This window comes from Ornithodoros turicata, unplaced genomic scaffold (assembly GCF_037126465.1).
Source record: "Ornithodoros turicata isolate Travis unplaced genomic scaffold, ASM3712646v1 Chromosome29, whole genome shotgun sequence".
Classification (NCBI taxonomy): Eukaryota; Metazoa; Arthropoda; class Arachnida; order Ixodida; family Argasidae; genus Ornithodoros; species Ornithodoros turicata.
This window is the reverse complement of record NW_026999353.1, coordinates 1669932-1695927: the sequence shown is the minus strand read 5'-3', so window position 1 is coordinate 1695927 and position 25996 is coordinate 1669932. Positions and strand designations below refer to the sequence as shown.

The following is a 25996-nucleotide window of genomic DNA, read 5'->3' as shown; positions in this document are numbered from 1 at the left end:
TTGCGGGGCGACAGACGATCTCTCCTTTCATGGCATTGTGTACCGTTGCTAAAATGGAGCTGTTTTGTAGTAAGGCTGATGAACAAACGAAAAGAGTCTGCCTTCCAAATATATATGTTCCTTGTAACTTCTGTTTTTTTAAGTAAGCCATGTTGATGTCCCCCCTCATGTAATGCGCAAAAGGCCTTTGATGTATATTCATAAATAAATAAATATCAAAACCAGAAACAGATGTAATATCTATTTATTCTGTACGTTACAATTCCACATGAGAACAAAATTAGCCTAGCACATAAGTTGCCATAAAGACGCATGTTGTCACTCATAGCATTTTCCTCACCAGGAAATACTACTGTTGCCTGAGGTTAATGTGTCCTTGTTGTATGCGTAGTTTTGTATTCATATGTTCACCATGCATCTGTATGGGAAGAAGATATGTGCAATCTCTCATGTAGCGGATAATAGTAAATATACGAGCACCTGTGATAAGCGTTTGTTAACTTAGGACTGGAAATGACAAAACATTATACATGTATAATGTAAAAAACCCCGAGACTAGGGAACACGAAGGGACAGATACAAACACGAAGTCTCAAACACAGCTGAAAATTTTACTTCACAAAACAGAAATATATACAAGCGGAAGGGAAGGGAACACCAGTTGAGAACAAAATAGAAGGTCATTTCGGGGGAACGAGCAGTCTGTTCAAGGCCGGACCGAGGATTACGGAAGGTTTGCTGACACAGTTCCCACAAGAAGTTATGAAAAGTGTCTCTCTCAACAGTCTTCTGTGTGGGTCCACTTCGGATGCCTTTACAATTGTTTCATCCCATAGAGGGAAGCAATCTGAGCAACAGGTTTTTTACATTATGCATCATCATCACCAGCTCGCTTGCTTCCTAGCCATTTTTTCATTATTATACATGTATTACTTTATTTTCGTACATGTATGTATGTAGCATTTATTACTCAGAGGTGTGTATGTACACCTTGTAATCATCCTTCGGTACTAAAAGCACGGGAAATGCACCATTATTCATTGCAGCGGGATGACAAGCATGCGTGAAGCTGAAAATTTTCCTTATGTGCCTGTTTCAACGTTAATCACTGAAAGCCCCTTTCTTTTTGGAAAATTACATCAGTGAAACCTAATGCCAAAATCAAGTGTTACTGTTGGTGGAGCTTTACCACTAGGGAGTGGTGGAGGACAATACCCGTTCGAGGGGAGGGAGGTATGCATTACTTCCATCAGTGTGTGTTAGAAATTTATGGCAGGCGAAAAAGAACGCGTGATCTATAAGGATGGGACTTTGCCCTCACGAGAACGCCCTGTAGTGAGCAATCCTGAACCGGGCATTGTTAAAAAAAAATCCTGCAGAACCTTGAAATTCGTACTTTTTAGTCATGTCTGTTAAGTGCGTCTGCAGATACTTTTTAAAGAAGTGTATTTATTGGTAATGTAGCACACAGGGAAATCTCAGGAGATGAACGGCAGAAACATAACTTTAGCACAGCAGCAGCATAGCTTTGGTAAGTGTGGCGTTAGCGCTTACTTCTTAAGTATGTTCAATAATTACTGGCCAGTATCAGTGGAATGAGCACGAATCATTGAAGTTGGCGGAGTGCGAGGTTGGGCCCTGCACATGGAACATCACATACACTTTACGTAAAGTGATCTATGTCCGTTAGTTTTGACGATTATACAGCTCCATGTGGCCGAATTATTTTCAGTGCTACCCTCCGGCATGTAGATCATGTTGCCCCACAAATAGGCTGAATCACCTTACACATAAATCGAGTCCTAATTATTACCATGACTAGGAAATCTATCTCACAAGTAGCAGACACCAGGATTTCTACTGAAGGATGCTGGTAGTAGCTTTGGACAACAACAACTATCGTGGAAAATTCTTTCTCGCGAAAGTGTATATTTACCTTACAGGCTTTGTGACAAGACGTGATTGTGACTACACATTTTGACTAGAATCCACTGCTTTGTGCCTTGGGGACCAAAGGTGTGCTCCACTAGATTAGATTTATGGATGTAGCTCCCTTGCACATTGTATAGAGTATCAAGGTTTCTAGGAAATGATTCTAGTTCTGCAGACAAACATGACTAAATTTTACGTTGGCAGTGCACGTGTGCTCTAGTACATCTGATTTGATCTGAAATGTTAGCATGAAAGAGCATTCGCGAAAAAGCGCATCCGCTTATCTTTGGAGCTGCTATGTGCTTCAGGAACAGTGAATATCACACACGTAAGCCAATGTCATTCGGGGAATTACGCTTGAGAACAAGGTTAGAAGATTCGTTTCAAATTTTTTTGTCACCATCTACACCTTCTATTATACTCATCCGATGCCCAGCATTTTATGCATCTTTGTAAGCCTTCTATGCAGTTTTGGAACCAAGGAAGACAAAAACGCCATTCTTGAAAGTGGATCTCACCCAAAACACAAAGTGGATCGCACAAATACCCCAAAGGTTCGTGATGTTTTGTTTTTTTGTGTCATTTGTACTTTTGTGTCTGCGTCTCTGTTCCCGATGTTTTCTTTTTGAACTTTTGCAGTTGGCTTGTTAAACTTGTGTCTTTTCATTTGATAGTGCATATATAACTTTTCATGGTTTTGTGTTCTTGAGTGCTTTGTTTCTGCGCAATGTTCCAGACGTTTCTCTTTTTGTTCCGGTTATTAGTGTCTTTTCATTTGATAGTGCGTACATAACTATCGTAGCTTTATGTTTTGAAGCACTTTGTAATGGCGTAATATTTCCTAACATTTCGCTTTTTTGCCACTGTCTTGTTTGTTTCCTGCTGCATTTGTTTGTTTCCTGTCACTTGTTAGTATGGATATAACCAGTGTTCCTATTTTGTGTGTCTAGCGACTGCTTGTCATTGCCATGTACATCACGGTCCTTGGATGTTTCCAAGCTGCAGATTGGCAGCTTTTTGTCCGGGGTTACCACTATTGTTCTAGATGGAAATAATGCCTGTCCGGGTGGCATCATCAGTACAACAAAGGCCAAACAAGGGCACATCTGCCTTCTTATCCACAAAACTGTCATACACATCCGACAGGGGGTCACGGTTTGTATTACAGGCTGATGTGTCGCGCCTGACAAACCAGGACTCTCAACTTTCTAGTGCCCCATCACTGGTCATGTGCGAAGGTTATCGCACTGTCAAAATTAAATACGCGTCCCTCTTGCCAACAATGGTCGAGTAATTCGGGCTTCGTTCGAGTAGCATCCGTGGCCGTGACATTCGTCCCTTCTGTGCGTTCTTTTTTTTTGTCTTGTCCCACGTCTTCTGCCTACTACTCTCAGAACTGCTTGCGGTAACGTGGTGAAATGGAATAATGAGCCTTGTAAACAATTTACTTGGCAGTATATTTATTTATTTATCTTAGACTGAAGACCCAGGTGTATTGTTGCATAATAGAGTGGCATGTAATCATACATAACCGATCACCAAAAGACCGCACTGGCTTAAAATGTGATGAGATTGTAACATGACAAACACCTCATGGTGGCGGTATAATAGGTTCTCCTCACAAATTTTTGTCATGGTGGCGGTTACTTAAGAAACTGCATACCCAGTTAATGGTACTAGGATCAAATTTAAATTAGGCTAGCTTGGCGAAAAAGCGAGCATAAAGCACAGTGTTAAAAGCCCTTGCAAAATAAAAGATATACTGCATCTATGTGAACCCAGGGATCGAGACAGTTTAAAATGTTGTGAACGAATTCCACAATGCTAGTTTTGCCTAAATATCCTTTTCTAAAACCATGCTGGAATTTTAAAAAAAAAAGATAGACTCGAGGTATGATGTGCTCCATTAGGCTAGAGGGGACCCTAAGAAGTGGGGCTGGTTAATAGATAGAAGGAGAACATAGTTGTCACCTCTTTTGAAGAGAGGAATGAGCGCGAAACCTATGTCCCATACTCAGACACATACAAAGCACCTTTCACACTGAATAACGCATCGTCGTTCCAGCATTTTCACATTCGAGTGTTCATCACTGCTGAGTTGTCTGTCATACTTGTAACAGAGATCTTAATACAAATGCAGGTGCATAAGGGGTGTTCTGAAAGAGAAGTATTTGGTTCAAGTCCTCTTAGTATTTCCAAAAAACGAAAATAAACTTTACAGTTGCTATTTTTTTTAAATAAGCAACTTCAGAAAGAAAGCAAAACAATATACATTTAAGATTGACCCCACCTTTAAAAAAGTAATGACTCATCGCAGAAGAATGAAACTAAGTGCATAGTGTTACCAGTGACCTGGAGCATTGAGTTGTGTTTTTGTCGCGCAATTAACTGATTAAGTAATTAATTTAATTTTCTAACTTTTTAATTAGGATGGTTACACCGGAGATGTCAACTGTGAAGTTGTGGGCGTTGACATGAGAAAGCGAATGCAGTATGTTGCAACTCTCTGGCTCATACGAGTCTTTTTTTTCCGGGCCAGCAGAAAGGGCCCGGAGTTCGGAAACAACGACGGAATCAGTTTCCATCGCGCGAGAAGAGCGCTTGATTGCAGCGCTTTCTTACGACCGCTTGACGAACAAGCATTTATGTCGTCCGTTTCGCCTATGCTGTTATCTGTCATGCTTGTTCGTACAAGCGGCCGTGAGAAAGCGCTGCAATCAAGCGCTCTTTTCGCGCGACGGAAACTGATTCCGTCGTTGTTTCGGAACTCCGGGCCCTTTCTGCTGGCCCGAAAAAAAAAAGAAAAAAGACTCTAATGAGCTAGAGAGTTGCAACATACTGCATTCGCTTTCTCATGTCAACGCCCACAACTTCACAATTGACATCTCCGGTGTAATCATCCTAATTAAAAAGTTAGAAAATTAAATTAAATAATTAATCAGTTAATTGCGCGACAAAAAACACAATTAAATGCTCCAGGTCACTGGTAATACTATGCACTTAGTTTCATTCTTCTGCGATGAGTCATTATTTTTTAAAGGTGGGGTCCATCTTAAATGGAACACCCTGTATATATATGTCTCGCCATATCATAGTATCCAGCTTAACTTTCGCACTTCAATTGAATAATGACAGTAATAAAAAATAGAAAATAATAAAGGCAGAAACAATTGTTGGCATTGTGGCTGGTGTCAAGATTGCAAAACTAAGTGTTGAATAATAATGTACGCTAGATATTCTATAGTATCAAAAGTACGATGATATACACATTCAATATATGGTGGGGATATGTGAAACCAACCTAACGCATACTTACATTTCAAACTTTCGTGGAAAAGGCAGTCCTGGCCTGTTGGATTTGTCAGACTCCAAGCAAAGCCAGAAAGCACAATGTGGAACGACTGTCTCATTTTTCGAAAGCAGAGGTACAACCAACACGACCCTACGTCATCTCAATGCTGCAGAGCGGCATAGCCTAGTAAGAAGTCATCAGAAGAGATACTTAAAGTATAACTGGGTTCCGGAAGCGGAGGTCTCTGTGGGATGCATAAGAAAGCATACGTGTTACACAACAGCTGCGAAAATGATCGGATGCACTTGCACGGTTCTCAGTGTGTAGACTTCGAACTGCAAAATAGGTGTACTAACCTTGTTGAAACTACTTTTTCGTCAGTACCGCACGAGAGCACACTTGGTTTCTTTACATGAAGGTTCAAAAAATTCAACCTCGTCATTTGCAGTACCTCGTGCGGTCCCGATGCTCCTTTTGAGATGGAGCAGACACAATTTCGCTGAGTCGAGTAGCGGCATTGCGGCTTGTTGCTTCGCAGCCGACCAAGAACAGTAAATCGCAATGATAGGTGAAACAACAAAGTCGAAGACCTTCGCGACAACCCCAGCACCAACCCAATGACACGAAAAGGGCAGGATTAACCGGGAATCACACAGGTTCGCAAGCTCGTCATATGGCAGACATTATACACAGTTAAATTTTAAACACCCTTTAGTGTGTAATCACGCGATGCCATAACAAACACCCCTTAGGGCTTAACTAAACACCCGCAAGAAGAAATACACACTTCCAAAAAGGGTGTTTTCAATTTAGTGTCTTACACCATTATCATACAAAAAATGTTACATATCAATGATCGGTTTTGTTTCTTGACACATGGCATGAAAGTTTTGCTCAATGGTAGTTGTCACAACACTGTGGTGCTTTTTAGCATGTAGACACTGCTAACAATACAAAGATAGCGAGGGTATTGGCTGTACTCTTCAGCTACTTTGGGTGGCAGCTACTAGGGACTTGACAAAAGTGTCCGCGAACTCTCGAATCCTAGGCAAGAATTTGAAATTCGGGAATTTGAATCTCAGTGCCCAGAACGGCAAGTCCAATCTGTTGACCCCACCAACCACCATCTGAATGTTCCTTTCCAAAACTGACGCATGCGAAGTCCGCCGAAAGCTTGATTGGTCGGCGGACGTTCTTTGTTTTTTTTTTTCTTTTACATTCGCAGGCATTCAAGCAGGAACTCTTACATTACAAGTTTAAAAGTAGCATGGTTTTCCTTTTGCTTGTTTCTTAGTTTTATCCAGACCGGAATTTATGTATTTTCTCTAGCCGATGAGCAACATGTTAAAAAAAAAGTTAGATTTAAGATGTGTGTGGGTATGTTTTCTAGTGAAAGTGAACAATTATTTAACTTGTTCAACAAATCATTCATTAAACAAATATAGCATATTTTGTACCATACTTAAATACTTTTCAGCAGAAGTGTTTTCCTCTGGCTCTTTTAAAGAAAGGATTTGATAGATTCCTGGATTCGCAGAACCTTCCTTGCATTCGGATTCGCAAAATTCTGGATCCATCCCATCTCTAGTATCCACACAAAAGAACAACATGTGCGACCTGGTACATATACGAGGTTTCAAAGCTTTTCAAACCTGACAATGTTCTAAATAGAAAAACTGTATACGACTGCTTCGTTTCCAAACCTATGTTTCACGGTCCATGCGAGAACCCGGGAAATATATCCTGTGGTTTCTAAAAGATTAAAAAATTATTGAAGAAAATGAGCAGGATCTGCTATTTAACCACATCTTTGTTGCAAGGCTGGAACCGCAGAGCCATATGATTGAAGACGACTCTTTTCTGCCTCCATTCGAAGCATTAAAGATGCAGAATCTTGCACATGCTCTTAGATATTCGTCTCTCATATTTCTTCAAAATCATAACGAAACGAGGACAAAACACTGTGGAAAAGTACAAGAAAGAGACCCACACTTCTTGTCTGACTGTCACGTGACCATCCTCGGCCACAAAGGCTCTCCAGTGACTCATTTTCTACACTGTAAACGTTTTCACACCTTTAAAGGTGTAATGATGTGCATGGCGCATGCCCTTTTTGGTGTAATTTTGGTAACATCACAATGGAGTACGGTTTAGTATTAATTTTCTTTACTCGCATGCTGTCTGTCCTCCAAAAATTCAGCCTTTCAAGTCTCAACATTGTTGAACAGTATTGTAGACACTTGCACGTGCTCGATTATCGCTAGCGATGCATATATGCATTAGCACGTATCTACGATATCCAAGGCATGATGAGAGCAAGATTTGAACTAACACCAGATCTTTTGTAATGCTTTCTGAATTTTGTAAAATATCACCCCATATTGTACAATGTTACGCAACCAGGCTTAATGTGCATGGCGCACACCTTTAAAGGTGTGAAACAGTTTACAGTGTAAGCTAACGCCTCTTCATCAGTGACGTCATCCTCGGAAGCAAAGGGTGGGTCCTCCTTGTGCACTTTTCCAGTCTCCTATCATGGATTCAGCTTGATTCCAGAGAAATTAGCGAGTTCCAGAGAAAGACCACGTGCAAGATTTCGTATTTATAAAACTCCGTATGGGATGCAGAGAACAACAGCCCTCAATCATGCTACTCTCTGATTTCAGCCTTGCGAACAAAAAAGAAGAAAAGAAAGCTGTTATTAAATAGCTGATTTAGTATTTTTTTTATGGATGATCACTTTAGGAGTCACAGGAAATCTCTACTAGGTTGTCGCACGACCGTGAAGTGCATATGTGAATACTGAACTTAGGAGCATCATAGCTGCTCTATAACATTCTTTAAAAAGTAATAAAACAAAGTACAAAACTTGAAATATGAACTTATGCGGCACTCACAGTTTTCTTCATTAGCTCTGTGACGTGTGCCCGTGACACCGAAGGTCCATTAAAGTTATTAAGTAGATTATTAAGACTATTAAGTACTTTTTTTCCAGTACTTAGTCAGGAAATGCCAATACGCAGTATATGTTGCAGCAATTTCCTCTTCCGCATCAATAACATGGCGGACCTCTACCCTACCAACACATATCAACACCTAGGTGCAAATGCTGGGCATCTTCAAGTCAATCCCCCGTGTATCAGATGCATGGTGTTAGGGGCATTTCGTCAACCTGCACACCAGAAAGTATTTTGCCAATTTAACTACTAATCAGTCGACATCATATTAAAATGTACTTTTCTTTTCGCACTTCAGCAGCATATCTCTTTCTTAATCCTCTTCACTTTGTTTTAATATGGATCTGATCTAACACGCTCTAGTGTGTAGTCTCACGACTAATTCACTTATTTTGCATCTGAGTATTTTTAGGCACTCTACAATGAGTCCACTTTGATTTTTTTCATGCACATTTTCTTTTTGAAGACATATTTGGTTACACTCTGGCTGACTAAGCGGATTTCTCTAATAGCATGCACAATGTCAAGCGCCATAATAAAGCACTAAATGGTTATTTCAATGGGAACTCCAGTGACAAAGAAAACTCACTTGTTCGTGCACGAAAACCTCCAGCACAGCATCTGTCTCACGCAGGCAACTACTCAGAATCTGTAGTGCAGCTACAGAGAGACGATCTGTAATGGATATCACGACTCATTCATACATCTATTTTCGACCGATAAGAGAGAGTGCCGTGAAAGAAAAAAATGAGTAAAATAGAATGTCTCATACATACCATGATGTTGGATATGATGAGCAGTTTCTGGAAAGCACGTTTATAACCACAATGAGATTAGCAGGCGTCAATATCAACCTACGTAAGTCCAAGTGACGCCTTACCAGGAGTGAACTCCTACGAAGCATTCGTCCTTGTCACAGGTTAGTGTCTCAAGGTACCTTGTTACTGCAGCCAAAGTCCACCTTCCACACACTCCCACCTTCTTTACTGTTTGTAGTTGTTTCGTTCTCTTCATCCTGCTATTCTGTATAGAGATGATACTTTATAGCATTAAAACGTGGGATAAGTCTCAAAATCAGACACCACACCGACGACCACCGATATCTAACAGCATCCATTCTGGTTTCTTACACGTGCGCCCGTGCAAAAGGTTAGTAGAGAAGGTAGTATTCATAAAGTAGCGCTTCAAACCCATCAATTCAAAGCAACTTACATTTTTCCATGGTTTCGAGCATTGAAAAGCGAGCGGAAATGATTATTTACTAGCCCACAAGTTCGAGACGCACCACCAACCAGAACAACGATTCAAAGCACTCTCTGATGCCGATGCTCTGATGATGCTCTGTCTGACGAACGCAACAGAGCATAACCTTTCGGTTTCTAACCCCGGCGGAAACACCTCAAACTCGTCGATTGAGATAGTCGCGGGAATTATTTGTGTGATATTTATAAAGGAATATATAAGCTGCGCGAGCGATCATACGATTATAAGCGATTATTATGTAACTTCTGATAGCGAATTTCACGCTAACCAGTGGCTTATCCACATTGGCAAGAACACAGGGCGCGGGGTAATATTTACAGTTGAAATGTAACCTGGGTACACGGAAAAGAAGGGGGCTTTACCACACCATTTGGGGGCTCGCAAAAGCGTTTTTGTCATTCCCCCTCGTTCGCGTTCATTGTCGCTATATGATCACAACAATGTTAGCTTTGTCACTTAGAATTTCCATTTAACTAGTCACCACCTGGCAAAGGACCTACTCGTTGCTTAAGTTCTGGTCGTGAGGTTAGTGGCGTATCTGCACGGTCTTTGAACAGAAGGTATCCCGAATGGTATGCTTGCAGGGCTGGCTCTGTTTTGCTTGTTTACGCCATTTTCACACCCATGGGTGCAAAACTGCTACAAAAAATGTGTCCACATAGCTATCATACCCATGTCACACCCTCCAGACACAGCAGTTCTTCTAGTGAGGGTGTAAAAAGGGAGTAAGCGAAGAGATGCACTCTGATTACTCCCATATCACATATAAAAGGGTGTTTGGAACTGAACAGTGTAGCTGGTCGGATGCGGAACGCCGTGCAGAGATCGAAAGGCTTGAAATGCACTCTTAAAACCTACCACAGGTGTTAAATGCAGGGTACATTTTTGTTTTAAAGACTATGTAACAAAAGCATTAACATATGTACGCCATTTCATGAAGAGAATTGACATGGTATTGTGCTGGGCACGAGACGCGTTTGAGCCAATTGTGGGTGTTGTCTGTGGCCCTCATGTTGACGTAATTTTCTTGATGGGCCGGGATGAATATTCTATATAAACTTATGGTTTCACCGTTTCACGCTATCACCGTTTCACGCACGGGGTATCCTCGTTTTTTGAATAATCGATAGACATGTTTCGGGATTGCTTGGAAACCTATTTTCAGCGCAACAAATGCGTTTTAGTCGCAAGAACTCACCGTTAGTGGATATTTTTCTTTTGTGTATGGGAATGAGAGCTATCAAAGTGAAGGAATTGTCGACGGTCTGTAGGTATCTTATACAGGTCAGTTACTAACTTACCTTCTATAAGCGAAACTGTAACATTGCGAAAGTTCACAGCGCGGTATGAGACAGTGCAGGAAAATATGATGGCACCACGCAGTGAGTTGAAGTGATCGAAAAATGCTCTCAAAGATATTTCGTCACGTGACCAAATCACAAATATATAAACAATATACAGTCAAACCTCGTTAATATGACTCTCGTTAATACGAAATCCCCGCTTTATGACTGTTTCCTCCCAATGACATCAGTATCTAGCTCTTGTTCGTTAACATGACATTTTGTTTATGTGATAATGTCCGTTATTTTCAACAAAACTAGGGGCAAACATGTGTACTCTACCGTCATTACTACGACCGTTGGTCACTGACACTGCTCCTGACCTATGGCGGCCAAAATACGAGCCCGTGTCCGGCGCGACTCTGACGCATGGTTTTACTGGCAATAAAACATGCATACCTGCATACACAAAGTATGATTCGCGTTGCTAAATAGGCATACAATACGGGATTCTAGTGAACATCAGATGCGTTACAAGATTTTTTAATATGAATTGCGTTTCCGTGTAATAACGTACCAATGATGGTGTTAGTAATATTTACTATTTCGTGAAATGCCCATGCGTCTAAGACTTACCGCTATATAATGCGTCATATGGCTTGCTAATGTTAAGATTTATATTTTATGTGCTATACAGTTAGACGAAAATGTCACCGTAGCATAGTGGTAAGAGCACATGACCGGCAATTGACAGGTGCTGGTTTTGTCTGGTCGATGTCTGTCGTATTTTAGCCTTCCAAAACCAGTTGTTTTGTTACAATATTGCGGCAATATCACACGTAATCACTGCTTTCTTCATTTTTTTGTGTGTGTGGAAAACCAAATCATGAGCAAGCAAGAAGGTGGAAAGGAGTAAAAATAGATACATTTGTGTATGTCCTAGTTCAATTTGAACTAGCACGGAAACCAGAGACCGCCCTGCCAACACTGAAATTCTATAGTCCTAGACTAAGTACCGAGACTACTAGTGACATTGGTAAATACAACGAGAAGGTACGTTTCGCTCGCTACCAGACACGAAGCAATGAACCCGAGCCACACGTTGGTGCACGATGCTTATTTAAAAGAATCCGACGTGACACCTTATCACTGATTTACGGAAGATGAGGAGTACGCACTTGGCCCGGGCAGTCGTTATCAAGAGCAGAGTTCAGCTTGAGAACTGATAAATAACTGCTGCAAGGGACAGCATTTCCTCGAGCCTGCGTAAGTATACATCAGGCTCAAGCAAATACTACCCATTTCTAGGTCACACCAATTCTTTTGCGGATTTCAACTTTGTTCTTCAAAATAACCGCTTTTCACCGGTCCAGGCAACCGAAGGCACGTGCTGACTACGGTGAAAGAAAGAGCTATACTGAAGGACCTCAGTGCAATGCGAATGCGTAACGTGTTTCGTAACGTTACATAATGAACTGATAGCCAAGTAAATGATGTGACAGGTGTCTCGAGGCCGCTTCTGGTCCGGCTTGTGTGACATATTGTGACATGAATATAGCGGACAAGACACAGAACCACGGAAAAACAAAAAAAGTACCCCTAACTAAGGGATAATAATAACAATAATAACATTATTTTTGTTTTGGTACCCAAAAACAACCACTAGGGTCTACTAATCGGTGCACCACACAACGTTATACACGTGAACAAAGACAATAAAATATATAAAAAGCCAACAAGTTTAACAGTGAAACAAACGAAGTTAAATAGAAGCAATGGCACTAATACTAGTATGAAAATCACGAGAAGGAGCGAAAATGTCGATCTCATGGTGTCGTAAGGCGCAGTTAAAGATTAGTTGTAAACGATTGATTGGATGAAGCTTTGCAAAAGAGTGAGGATAGAAAACAAGATGAGACCTCAGAGAACGTGAGGGCACTCGAAAGTTGATGCACGATAGTAGTTCAGGGCAGTCGATGACAGAATGTATGAGCTTATACAAGAAATGACAGTCACGAATCGTTCTGCGATGAGATAGTGTGGGGATGGAGAGTTTGTTCAGAACATGATCGTAGTTATAGTAAGTGCTGCCAAGATGACGAAGATGAAAAACAGAGATGAAACGTCGCTGAACGTTTTCTATGTCAGCGGACTGAGTGATCTGAGGCAGTTCCAGGCCACTCATGCAAATTCAAGAAGAGGGAGTACGGTGGAGAAGAATAGGCGAAAGAAACAAGATGGGTCCTGAAAGTCTTTGGTGATCCGCGAGATGATGCCGAGTTTACGCATCGCAGAGTTGCACAGCTGAGTTATATGTGTGTGGAAAGTTAAAGAGCTGTCAAGATGAAGACCCAAGTCTTTAATGGACGATTCACGTCTAATATGAACAGAGTCGAGAGAGTAAGTATAATGACATGGATGCTCCTTTCGAGTGAAAGAGATGACGGCTGTCTTAGAAATGTTCAGGTTAAGCAAATTGTTTGAGCACCAACGATGGATCCCTGAAATGTCATCGTGCAGAGCGGTACAGTCGTAAATCGCATCAATGACTCGAAATAACTTAATGTCATCAGCATACTGCAGGACGTGGCAGTTACGTACACAGGTTGGCAAATCGTTAACAAAGATGTTAAACAGTAATGGCCCCAGGGTAGATCCCTCGGGCACACCAGATGTCATGTAGTACGGATGAGAATATGCATCTTTGTATCGAACAATGTTGTACCGGCCGCAGAGGTAGGAGGAAAACCATTTGCAGAGTGAAAGTGAGATACCATATAATGACAACTTTGTGATCAAGAATTCATGATTAATAGTGTCAAGGGCCTTAGACAGATCAATATACACAGAATCAACCTGCTTATGGTTTTCAATGTGCAAGCTAAGATAGTTAATATAAGTCACAAGATTAGTTTCCACAGACCTGCCAGTTGTGAAACCATGTTGTGAAAAAGACAGAAACGAATAAAAGTAAAAAGACATATGTCGGAACACCACTTTCTCAAATATCTTAGAAAAACAAGATAACAAGGAGATGGGCCTGTAATTGCACACCTCAGCTGGCGCACCACCTTTATGGATGGGAACAACAATGGCTTTTTTCCAACATGAAGGGAAAGTCGATGAGTTTAACGACTTGTTAAATAGAGCCGCAAGTATAGGGGCAAGCACTGGCTCACACCCTATTACAATGAAATTTTGAATGCGGTCAAAGCCGGCTGAAGTGCTCGATTTCAGCTCCGAGATGGCACGTTTAACATCAAATTCTTCTACTTGAAAGTGAGCAAGGTTGAGATTAGGAGCAGAAACAGATAATGTAAAGCATCTGTTCGTTGTTGTGACTGGTGTGAAAACTGAAGAGAAAAATCCGGTGAACTTTTCAGCTACAACAGAAGGTTCCGTGAGAAGGCATCCGCCCTGCTAGAGCGTGATAGAATTTGATGGACGAGAGACCCGGTCTTTTACGTACTTCCAAAACGATTTTGGGTTTGTGAGTAATGACGACTGGACGAAACTTTCATAATTACAGCTGTCACGCTTAAAGATGCGTTTGAGTTGTTTACGTGTCTCTTTCAATTTTCCATACCAGTCATGCCGTGCAGTAGACTTGTACTTCCTGTGGTAATGAAATTTACGCCTCATAAGCGATTTCAGCTCGCGCGAAAACCAGACAGGGTAACTGTTCGACCGGGGTCTTGTTATTGGAACGAAGCGGTTAATAGTACTGAGGACAACGTCAGAGAATTGCATAGCAGCTTCGTCAACATTATCAATGCGGAGTGTCGCAGACCAGTCTACGGATGATAAAAAGTTATACAGCCCGAGATAATCACCACGCTTGTAGTCATATTTCGGAAGCCTGTCATTTCTGGTTTGATACCCATGAGATGGGTTTGAGACCCATGGGCGTGGAACGAAACAACAAATGGCGGGTGAAACTTATCGGGATGAACAAGAGGATGGTGAACAAGCTGAATACTGTCAAGAGCAAGACCAGAAAGAACCAAGTCAAGTGTATTATCAGATACATTACGCAATGTGTTGGGTTGAATAAGACCGTGGTAATTGATAAAGTTCAGTAAGTAGTTTGCCTTTGTTCTAGCTAGTCCAGAAGATCGCGACATGTCCAGTGAGTTCCAATCTACATGGATGAAGTAAGTTATGTAAGGTACAAAAACATTGTCTACTGTGGCTATCTACTGTCTATGCACTTTCTGTAGAAGGTGTTGTTAAAACATATATATAAATCCCAACTACTTTGTAACCAATTTTGAATGGACATGCTATACAAAATTGGTCGGCAACATTCTATAGAAAGTCTGTTCAATTAGCACATAGACATTCTATGCAAAATGTGCACATTTAATTTAGGCAATGCATATGTGACAGAAGGAGTGTTTTCAAACTAGCAACAAGATACTTAATAATCATATTTGGCCGGTAGAAATACCCATCAGATCCAATGCACTACAAGTTTTCAGCAGAAATCTGCAACCCTGTTTTTTTTTTTGTTTTTTTTTTTTTGCCTTTTCATCATTTACAACCTGTGCCTCCAAACATTTCATTTTCTCCTACTGCTTTTCTTTCTGTTGGCTTACCGGAATTGAAACAACGGACACATTTACATGTGCTTTACAACGGACAATGTGCTTTAGAAAGCTAAAATGTTCCAGGACATCTAAATCTAAAAAGTGAAAATAGAAAGGCAGTAAAGCTTTCTTCCTGACAGAATACAGATACTATACAGCTCGTCATAAGAGCTTCCGCGAATCCCAAAGCCCTGCCTACCTCTGACCCAAACTGAAGGGCGAGGGGTCTAAGATTAATTCAGTTACTCACACAAAAAACGCTGAAGTGAGGAATTGTTTGGAGTATCAATTCACCATCATAACATCTGTGTTTCTTACTGCTTTGCTTTGAGACATTGACTAGGTCATCCAAACTCAAGCATGCGCAGTGCCACGCAATTGCGTCTCTCTCTCTCTCTCTCGCAATAAATGATTCATGCAACATTCCGCCAGGGTCTTGATTTGTAGGATTCTTGAATCAGCTGATACGTCACCACAACCAGTACTGCTGTAATATCTGAGTTGTAGACTTCTCAATATTGGCAAGATATTAATGAAGAAGACACAAAATACGCAGTAGCAGAAATGGCGTCATTTACTGGCAGCATTACAGGGTAAGGGCGATAGCTGGTTTGCCTTGCTTATAGAGCGTACAGTACCGCACCTTTTAATGACGTCAAACTATTGGAAATAGTTTATCAAATATAACACGAGCGCGTTTCGAATCAGAAACCTCCTTCTATGGGACAGAAGATTTCAGTGAAAACAGCAGTGGAGACGTTCTTCAACCTGAATGTCTTCATGGCCGACAATGAAAGAGACTTCATGACATCCGCTCTTAAAAAAACAATAAATAAATAAACTCAGTCATGGGGGAGTATTGATCATTTTAACACTCCATAATGGAGCTATCTCCCTCTTAACACTCTTACAACTCCCACGGTGTTTGTTTTTTTTCATTTTTGCTTCTTGAGTAACTCCCTCCGGCAGCTTTTTAATTCCCTGTATGAGTTGACACATCTGAGTGAAAGTGGTAGAGGGCCTGTGCAAGGAGCTACGACCATAGACCGAGGAGGCGTCATAAACTTCGGCTACAGCTACCCTTAGGATTTCGTTATCTTACGTGCTCTTATTATCATTACGTGGGTGTATTCGCGCATCATACACAAATTGACACTTAATAAACAAAAATAATACAAATAATAACCATTTAAGTTAGAGAAACAAAACAAAACCGTTAATGCAAAATATCATACAAAGTTAAATGAAGGCCCTCTACCACTTTCACTCAGATGTGTCAACTCATACAGGGAATTAAAAAGCTGCCGGAGGGAGTTACTCAAGAAGCAAAAATGAAAAAAAAAAAAAAAAAAAAACACCGTGGGAGTTGTAAGAGTGTTAAGAGTGAGATAGCTCCATTATGGAGTGTTAAAATGATCAATACTCCCCCCTGACTCAGTTTATTTATTTCTTGTTTTTTTAGAGCGGATGTCATGAAGTCTCTTTCATTGTCGGCCATGAAGACATTCAGGTTGAAGAACGTCTCCACTGCTGTTTTCACTGAAATCTTCTGTCCCATAGAAGGAGGTTTCTGATTTGAAACGCGCTCGTGTTATATTTGATAAACTATTTCCAATAGTTTGACGTCATTAAAAGGTGCGGTACTGTACGCTCTATAAGCAAGGCAAACCAGCTATCGCCCTTACCCTGTAATGCTGCCAGTAAATGACGCCATTTCTGCTACTGCGTATTTTGTGTCTTCTTCATTAATATCTTGCCAATATTGAGAAGTCTACAACTCAGATATTACAGCAGTACTGGTTGTGGTGACGTATCAGCTGATTCAAGAATCCTACAAATCAAGACCCTGGCGGAATGTTGCATGAATCATTTATTGCGAGAGAGAGAGAGAGAGACGCAATTGCGTGGCACTGCGCATGCTTGAGTTTGGATGACCTAGTCAATGTCTCAAAGCAAAGCAGTAAGAAACACAGATGTTATGATGGTGAATTGATACTCCAAACAATTCCTCACTTCAGCGTTTTTTGTGTGAGTAACTGAATTAATCTTAGACCCCTCGCCCTTCAGTTTGGGTCAGAGGTAGGCAGGGCTTTGGGATTCGCGGAAGCTCTTATGACGAGCTGTATAGTATCTGTATTCTGTCAGGAAGAAAGCTTTAGTGCCTTTCTATTTTCACTTTTTAGATTTAGATGTCCTGGAACATTTTAGCTTTCTAAAGCACATTGTCCGTTGTAAAGCACATGTAAATGTGTCCGTTGTTTCAATTCCGGTAAGCCAACAGAAAGAAAAGCAGTAGGAGAAAATGAAATGTTTGGAGGCACAGGTTGTAACAGATGAAAAGGCAAAAAAAACAACAAAAAACAAACAGGGTTGCAGATTTCTGCTGAAAACTTGTAGTGCATTGGATCTGGTGGGTATTTCTACCGGCCAAATATGATTATTAAGTATCTTGTTGCTAGTTTGAAAACACTCCTTCTGTCACATATGCATTGCCTAAATTAAATGTGCACATTTTGCATAGAATGTCTATGTGCTAATTGAACAGACTTTCTATAGAATGTTGCCGACCAATTTTGTATAGCATGTCCATTCAAAATTGGTTACAAAGTAGTTGGGATTTATATATATGTTTTATCAACACCTTCTACAGAAAGTGCATAGACAGTAGATAGTTACAGTAGACAATGTTTTTGTACCTTACATAACTTACTTCATCCATGTAGATTGGAACTCACTGGACATGTCGCGATCTTCTGGACTAGCTAGAACAAAGGCAAACTACTTACTGAACTTTATCAATTACCACGGTCTTATTCAACCCAACACATTGCGTAATGTATCTGATAATACACTTGACTTGGTTCTTTCTGGTCTTGCTCTTGACAGTATTCAGCTTGTTCACCATCCTCTTGTTCATCCCGATAAGTTTCACCCGCCATTTGTTGTTTCGTTCCACGCCCATAGGTCTCAAACCCATCTCATGGGTATCAAACCAGAAATGACAGGCTTCCGAAATATGACTACAAGCGTGGTGATTATCTCGGGCTGTATAACTTTTTATCATCCGTACACTGGTCTGCGACACTCCGCATTGATAATGTTGACGAAGCTGCTATGCAATTCTCTGACGTTGTCCTCAGTACTATTAACCGCTTCGTTCCAATAACAAGACCCCGGTCGAACAGTTACCCTGTCTGGTTTTCGCGCGAGCTGAAATCGCTTATGAGGCGTAAATTTCATTACCACAGGAAGTACAAGTCTACTGCACGGCATGACTGGTATGGAAAATTGAAAGAGACACGTAAACAACTCAAACGCATCTTTAAGCGTGACAGCTGTAATTATGAAAGTTTCGTCCAGTCGTCATTACTCACAAACCCAAAATCGTTTTGGAACTACGTAAAAGACCGCGTCTCCCATCCATCAAATTCTATCACGCTCTAGCAGGGCGGATGCCTTCTCACGGAACCTTCTGTTGTAGCTGAAAAGTTCACCGGATTTTTCTCTTCAGTTTTCACACCAGTCACAACAACGAACAGATGCTTAATACCCCTGTCACACGGGCATTTCGATCCTTCTCGAATCCGATCTGCATCAAACTTCCCGAGCACGCTCGAGTTTTGACGCTGCTACACGGCCACTTTCAATGCGCATTGAATGGTTGACCTGTGCAAATGAATAAACGGAACTCATTAATTTCGCGTTTCCTATATAACAGCGATATTAGTGGTAATTTATCGTATACCGATGTAAGCATCATTTGTAGCTTCGCGCGCATGTCCGTCTTAAGTTATGACAGTTTACCGGGGTCGAGGATGCAAATGGCGGTCGTCGAGCCGTCTTGAAATTCTCAATCCTGTTATGGCAACTGTCTTGAGTCAAGCAGGATCAAAGTTCGATCCTGCTTGGAAGCGGCCGTGTAGCACCATCCGATCTGCATTGGGTTGAAGCAGGTTCGGTCGAGCAGGATCGAAAATGCCCGTGTGACAGAGGTATTACATTATCTGTTTCTGCTCCTAATCTCAACCTTGCTCACTTTCAAATAGAAGAATCTGATGTTAAACGTGCCATCTCGGAGCTGAAATCGAGCACTTCAGCCGGCTTCGACCGCATTCAAAATTTCATTGTAAAAGGGTGTGAGCCAGTGCTTGCCCCTATACTTGCGGCTCTATTTAACAAGTCGTTAAACTAATCGACTTTCCCTTCATGTTGGAAAAAAGCCATTGTTGTTCCCATCCATAAAGGTGGTGCGCCAGCTGAGGTGTGCAATTACAGGCCCATCTCCTTGTTATCTTGTTTTTCTAAGATATTTGAGAAAGTGGTGTTCCGACATATGTCTTTTTACTTTTATTCGTTTCTGTCTTTTTCACAACATGGTTTCACAACTGGCAGGTCTGTGGAAACTAATCTTGTGACTTATATTAACTATCTTAGCTTGCACATTGAAAACCATAAGCAGGTTGATTCTGTGTATATTGATCTGTCTAAGGCCCTTGACACTATTAATCATGAATTCTTGATCACAAAGTTGTCATTATATGGTATCTCACTTTCACTCTGCAAATGGTTTTCCTCCTACCTCTGCGGCCGGTACAACATTGTTCGATACAAAGATGCATATTCTCATCCGTACTACATGACATCTGGTGTGCCCGAGGGATCTACCCTGGGGCCATTACTGTTTAACATCTTTGTTAACGATTTGCCAACCTGTGTACGTAACTGCCACGTCCTGCAGTATGCTGATGACATTAAGTTATTTCGAGTCATTGATGCGATTTACGACTGTACCGCTCTGCACGATGACATTTCAGGGATCCATCGTTGGTGCTCAAACAATTTGCTTAACCTGAACATTTCTAAGACAGCCGTCATCTCTTTCACTCGAAAGGAGCATCCATGTCATTATACTTACTCTCTCGACTCTGTTCATATTAGACGTGAATCGTCCATTAAAGACTTGGGTCTTCATCTTGACAGCTCTTTAACTTTCCACACACATATAACTCAGCTGTGCAACTCTGCGATGCGTAAACTCGGCATCATCTCGCGGATCACCAAAGACTTTCAGGACCCATCTTGTTTCTTTCGCCTATTCTTCTCCACCGTACTCCCTCTTCTTGAATTTGCATCAGTGGCCTGGAACTGCCTCAGATCACTCAGTCCGCTGACATAGAAAACGTTCAGCGACGTTTCATCTCTGTTTTTCATCTTCGTCATCTTGGCAGCACTTACTATAACTACGATCATGTTCTGAACAAACTCTCCATCCCCACACTATCCCATCGCAGAACGATTCGTGACTGTCATTTCTTGTATAAGCTCATACATTCTGTCATCGACTGCCCTGAACTACTATCGTGCATCAACTTTCGAGTGCCCTCACGTTCTCTGAGGTCTCATCTTGTTTTCTATCCTCACTCTTTTGCAAAGCTTCATCCAATCAATCGTTTACAACTAATCTTTAACTGCGCCTTACGACACCATGAGATCGACATTTTCGCTCCTTCTCGTGATTTTCATACTAGTATTAGTGCCATTGCTTCTATTTAACTTCGTTTGTTTCACTGTTAAACTTGTTGGCTTTTTATATATTTTATTGTCTTTGTTCACGTGTATAACGTTGTGTGGTGCACCGATTAGTAGACCCTAGTGGTTGTTTTTGGGTACCAAAACAAAAATAATGTTATTATTGTTATTATTATCCCTTAGATAGGGGTACTTTTTTGTTTTTCCGTGGTTCTGTGTCTTGTCCGCTATATTCATGTCACAATATGTCACACAAGCCGGACCAGAAGCGGCCTCGAGACACCTGTCACATCATTTACTTGGCTATCAGTTCATTATGTAACGTTACGAAACACGTTACGCATTCGCATTGCACTGAGGTCCTTCAGTATAGCTCTTTCTTTCACCGTAGTCAGCACGTGCCTTCGGTTGCCTGGACCGGTGAAAAGCGGTTATTTTGAAGAACAAAGTTGAAATCCGCAAAAGAATTGGTGTGATCTAGAAATGGGTAGTATTTGCTTTAGCCTGATGTATACTTACGCAGGCTCGAGGAAATGCTGTCCCTTGCAGCAGTTATTTATCAGTTCTCAAGCTGAACTCTGCTCTTGATAACGACTGCCCGGGCCAAGTGCGTACTCCTCATCTTCCGTAAATCAGTGATAAGGTGTCACGTCGGATTCTTTGAAATAAGCATCGTGCACCAACGTGTGGCTCGGGTTCATTGCTTCGTATCTGGTAGCGAGCGAAACGTACCTTCTCGTTGTATTTACCAATGCCACTAGTAGTCTCGGTACTTAGTCTAGGACTATAGAATTTCAGTGTTGGCAGGGCGGTCTCTGGTTTCCGTGCTAGTTCAAATTGAACTAGGACATACACAAATGTATCTATTTTTACTCCTTTCCACCTTCTTGCTTGCTCATGATTTGGTTTTCCGCACACACACACAAAAAATGAAGAAAGCAGTGATTACGTGTGATATTGCCGCAATATTGTAACAAAACAACTGGTTTTGGAAGGCTAAAATACGACAGACATCGACCAGACAAAACCAGCACCTGTCAATTGCCGGTCATGTGCTCTTACCACTATGCTACGGTGACATTTTCGTCTAACTGTATAGCACATAAAATATAAATCTTAACATTAGCAAGCCATATGACGCATTATATAGCGGTAAGTCTTAGACGCATGGGCATTTCACGAAATAGTAAATATTACTAACACCATCATTGGTACGTTATTACACGGAAACGCAATTCATATTAAAAAAATCTTGTAACGCATCTGATGTTCACTAGAATCCCGTATTGTATGCCTATTTAGCAACGCGAATCATACTTTGTGTATGCAGGTATGCATGTTTTATTGCCAGTAAAACCATGCGTCAGAGTCGCGCCGGACACGGGCTCGCATTTTGGCCGCCATAGGTCAGGAGCAGTGTCAGTGACCAACGGTCGTAGTAATGACGGTAGAGTACACATGTTTGCCCCTAGTTTTGTTGAAAATAACGGACATTATCACATAAACAAAATGTCATGTTAACAAGAGCTAGATACTGATGTCATTGGGAGGAAACAGTCATAAAGCGGGGATTTCGTATTAACGAGAGTCATATTAACGAGGTTTGACTGTATATTGTTTATATATTTGTGATTTGGTCACGTGACGAAATATCTTTGAGAGCATTTTTCGATCACTTCAACTCACTGCGTGGTGCCATCATATTTTCTTGCACTGTCTCATACCGCGTTGTGAACTTTCGCGATGTTACAGTTTCGCTTATAGAAGGTAAGTGAGTAACTGACCTGTATAAGATACCTACAGACCGTCGACAATTCCTTCACTTTGATAGCTCTCATTCCCATACACAAAAGAAAAATATCCACTAACGGTGAGTTCTTGCGACTAAAACGCATTTGTTGCGCTGAAAATAGGTTTCCAAGCAATCCCGAAACATGTCTATCGATTTCAAAAAACGAGGATACCCCGTGCGTGAAACGGTGATAGCGTGAAACGGTGAAACCATAAGTTTATATAGAATATTCATCCCGGCCCATCAAGAAAATTACGTCAACATGAGGGCCACAGACAACACCCACAATTGGCTCAAACGCGTCTCGTGCCCAGCACAATACCATGTCAATTATCTTCATGAATGATGTTGTAGTGTTCTCCTCAAGCATCGATGACCATATCTCTCGCATAAGAGCAGTTCTGGAATGTTTCCGCGTGGCAGGGCTCCAACTCTTAGAAGAAGTGCACTGCAAAGAAGTGCACATTTGGAAGCCAACGAATCAAGATATTGGGCCACGTTGTTGACAGCGATGGCATCCATCCTGATCCTGACAAAATTGCTGCTGTGAGAGACTTCCCTCGTCCCGACAAGCTTAAGTCCCTACGATCGTTTCTTGGACTCTGCTCATACTTTCGTCGTTTCATTCAGGGCTTTGCTCATATCGCTGAGCCGCTACAGCAGCCATTGAAAAAGAACGTGCCATTTGTTTGGAGTTCGCAGCACGACGACTCATTCAACAAGCTGAAGGCCGCGCTATCTTCTCCACCAGTCCTCGGACACTTTGACGCTCACACGGAAGTTCATACCGACGCGAGCGGCCACGGGCTAGGAGCCGTCCTAGTTCAGCGCATGTCTGGGGCCGAACGGGTCATCGCCTACGCTAGTCGTACTCTGTCCTCTGCAGAACGCAACTACTCCATCACGGAGAAAGAATGCTTGGCCGTTGTGTGGGCACTAGCGAAGTTCCGTCCTTACATTTATGGTCGACAATTCCATGTAGTCACCGACCATCATGCGATGTGCTGGCTTGCAAACATGAAGAATCCTACAGGCCGGCTCGGTCGTTGGGCGCTAAAGCTCGAAGATTATGACGCGACCATCGTTTATAAATCCGGCAAGCGGCATTTGGACGCGGACAGCGTGTCGCGAAACCTACCCCCGACTACGAAAGATCAACCATCTATTGTTGCGGCTCTGGAGTTCTCTGATATCGCACGTAACGCCAAGACAGTACACTTGCTGAAATCTTTCGTAAGCTAGCACCTGCCAACGCCGGGACCTGCCGTGAATCCAACCTCTTCGCAATTAAAGATGGCATTCTGTACCGCCAAAATTTCGAACCACAGGGCTCGCAATGGTTGCTAGTAGTACCCCGTTCACTCCAACGTGACGTCATCGCGGCCTGTCATGACGATCCCACTGCCGGTCACCTTGGCATCTTCAAGACGTACAGCCGTATCCGCAATAGATTCTTCTGGACAGGAATGTATCGCTCGGTATCCAACTATATGAAGTCCTGCGCCCCTTGTCAGCGAAGGAAGCCACCCACGATCTCTCCCGCTGGATATCTACATTCTGTACCACCCGCTGAAGCTCCGTTTCAGCGAATTGGAATAGACCTGCTCGGACCTTTTCCGCTATCGGCTGCTGGCAAAAAGTGGATAGGTGTGTCTGTTGACTACATGACACGGTATGCGGAAACCAGAGCGACTCCTACCGGCACAGCTTCCGACGTGGCCTCCTTTCTCCTTGAACAAATTATTCTCCGTCACGGTGCGCCACGGACGCTGGTCAGCGATCGCGGGACGTCTTTTCTCTCTGAGACTGTACGCAATGTCCTGGAACTCAGCAATATCATCCACCGCACCACCACGCCCTACCATCCCCAAACTAATGGGCTTACGGAGCGTCTCAACCGGACTATTGCCGAAATGATCTCGATGTATGTCACGGCGGATCATCGAAACTGGGACGCCGTCCTTCCCTATGTTACTTACGCATACAACACCGCTCGTCAAGCAACCACTGGCTTCTCCCCTTACTATTTGCTCTACGGCCGTGAGTCGTCATCTCTCTTGGACTGCCTCCTCCCACGCTGTATCGATGACAACCCGCTTGACCCACTCTCGGCGACGGCTGTTTCCAATGCCGAAGACGCACGACAACTGGCGCGCTTACGGACGTTGGCCTCTCAGCAACAGCAGGCCATCCGTTACAACGCACTACGTCGTCCTGTGTCTTACGCTGCTGGCGACCTCGTGTGGCTCTGGACGCCCACTCGTCGTGTTGGACGCTCGGAGAAGCTCCTCCCACGCTACACTGGCCCTCACCGAGTAGTCCGCCGCATTTCTGATGTTAATTATCAGATCGAGCCTTGTACCCCGCCGTCTACCCGACGGACTCCAGCTTTACAGACGGCTCACGTCATTCGCCTCAAGCCCTACACCGCCCGCCATGAGGACATGGCGGATGCTCCAGCGAAGGGGATATTGTGAGGAAGAAGATGGTTGGTTCAACCAGGCGCTGTAAGCGCGCGACATATTAAAAGCTTCTTTTTGCCGTTTGCACCCAAGCTCACCGGCTGTACTCGTCCTCCTTCCACAACCTAACAATATGTTAATGCTTTTGTTACATAGTCTTTAAAACAAAAATGTACCCTGCATTTAACACCTGTGGTAGGTTTTAAGAGTGCATTTCAAGCCTTTCGATCTCTGCACGGCGTTCCGCATCCGACCAGCTACACTGTTCAGTTCCAAACACCCTTTTATGTGTGATATGGGAGTAATCAGAGTGCATCTCTTCGCTTACACCCTTTTTACACCCTCACTAGAAGAACTGCTGTGTCTGGAGGGTGTGACATGGGTATGATAGCTATGTGGACACATTTTTTGTAGCAGTTTTGCACCCATGGGTGTGCAAAAGGCGTAAACAAGCAAAACAGAGCCAGCCCTGCAAGCATACCATTCGGGATACCTTCTGTTCAAAGACCGTGCAGATACGCCACTAACCTCACGACCAGAACTTAAGCAACGAGTAGGTCCTTTGCCAGGAGGTGACTAGTTAAATGGAAATTCTAAGTGACAAAGCTAACATTGTCGTGATCATATAGAGACAATGAACGCGAACGAGGGGGTATGAAAAAAACGCTTTTGCGAGCCCCCAAATGGTGTGGTAAAGCCCCCTTCTTTTCCGTGTACCCAGGTTACATTTCCACTGTAAATATTACCCCGCGCCCTGTGTTCTTGCCAATGTGGATAAGCCACTGGTTAGCGTGAAATTCGCTATCAGAAGTTACATAATAATCGCTTATAATCGTATGATCGCTCGCGCACCTTATATTTTCCTTTATAAATATCACACAAATAATTCCCGCGACT

General features: G+C 42.4%; 1 long non-coding RNA gene across 1 annotated transcript; it reads right to left on the bottom strand.

Annotated features, from left to right (window-relative positions):
- Positions 1-8957: 8957 nt before the first annotated feature.
- On the bottom strand, positions 8958-24689 carry LOC135373689 (uncharacterized). The gene is made up of 3 exons (XR_010416549.1): positions 24662-24689; positions 9062-9204; positions 8958-8984 (listed from the first exon to the last, which is right to left on the bottom strand). It is a non-coding gene; the product is annotated as an uncharacterized LOC135373689 (long non-coding RNA).
- Positions 24690-25996: the final 1307 nt, after the last annotated feature.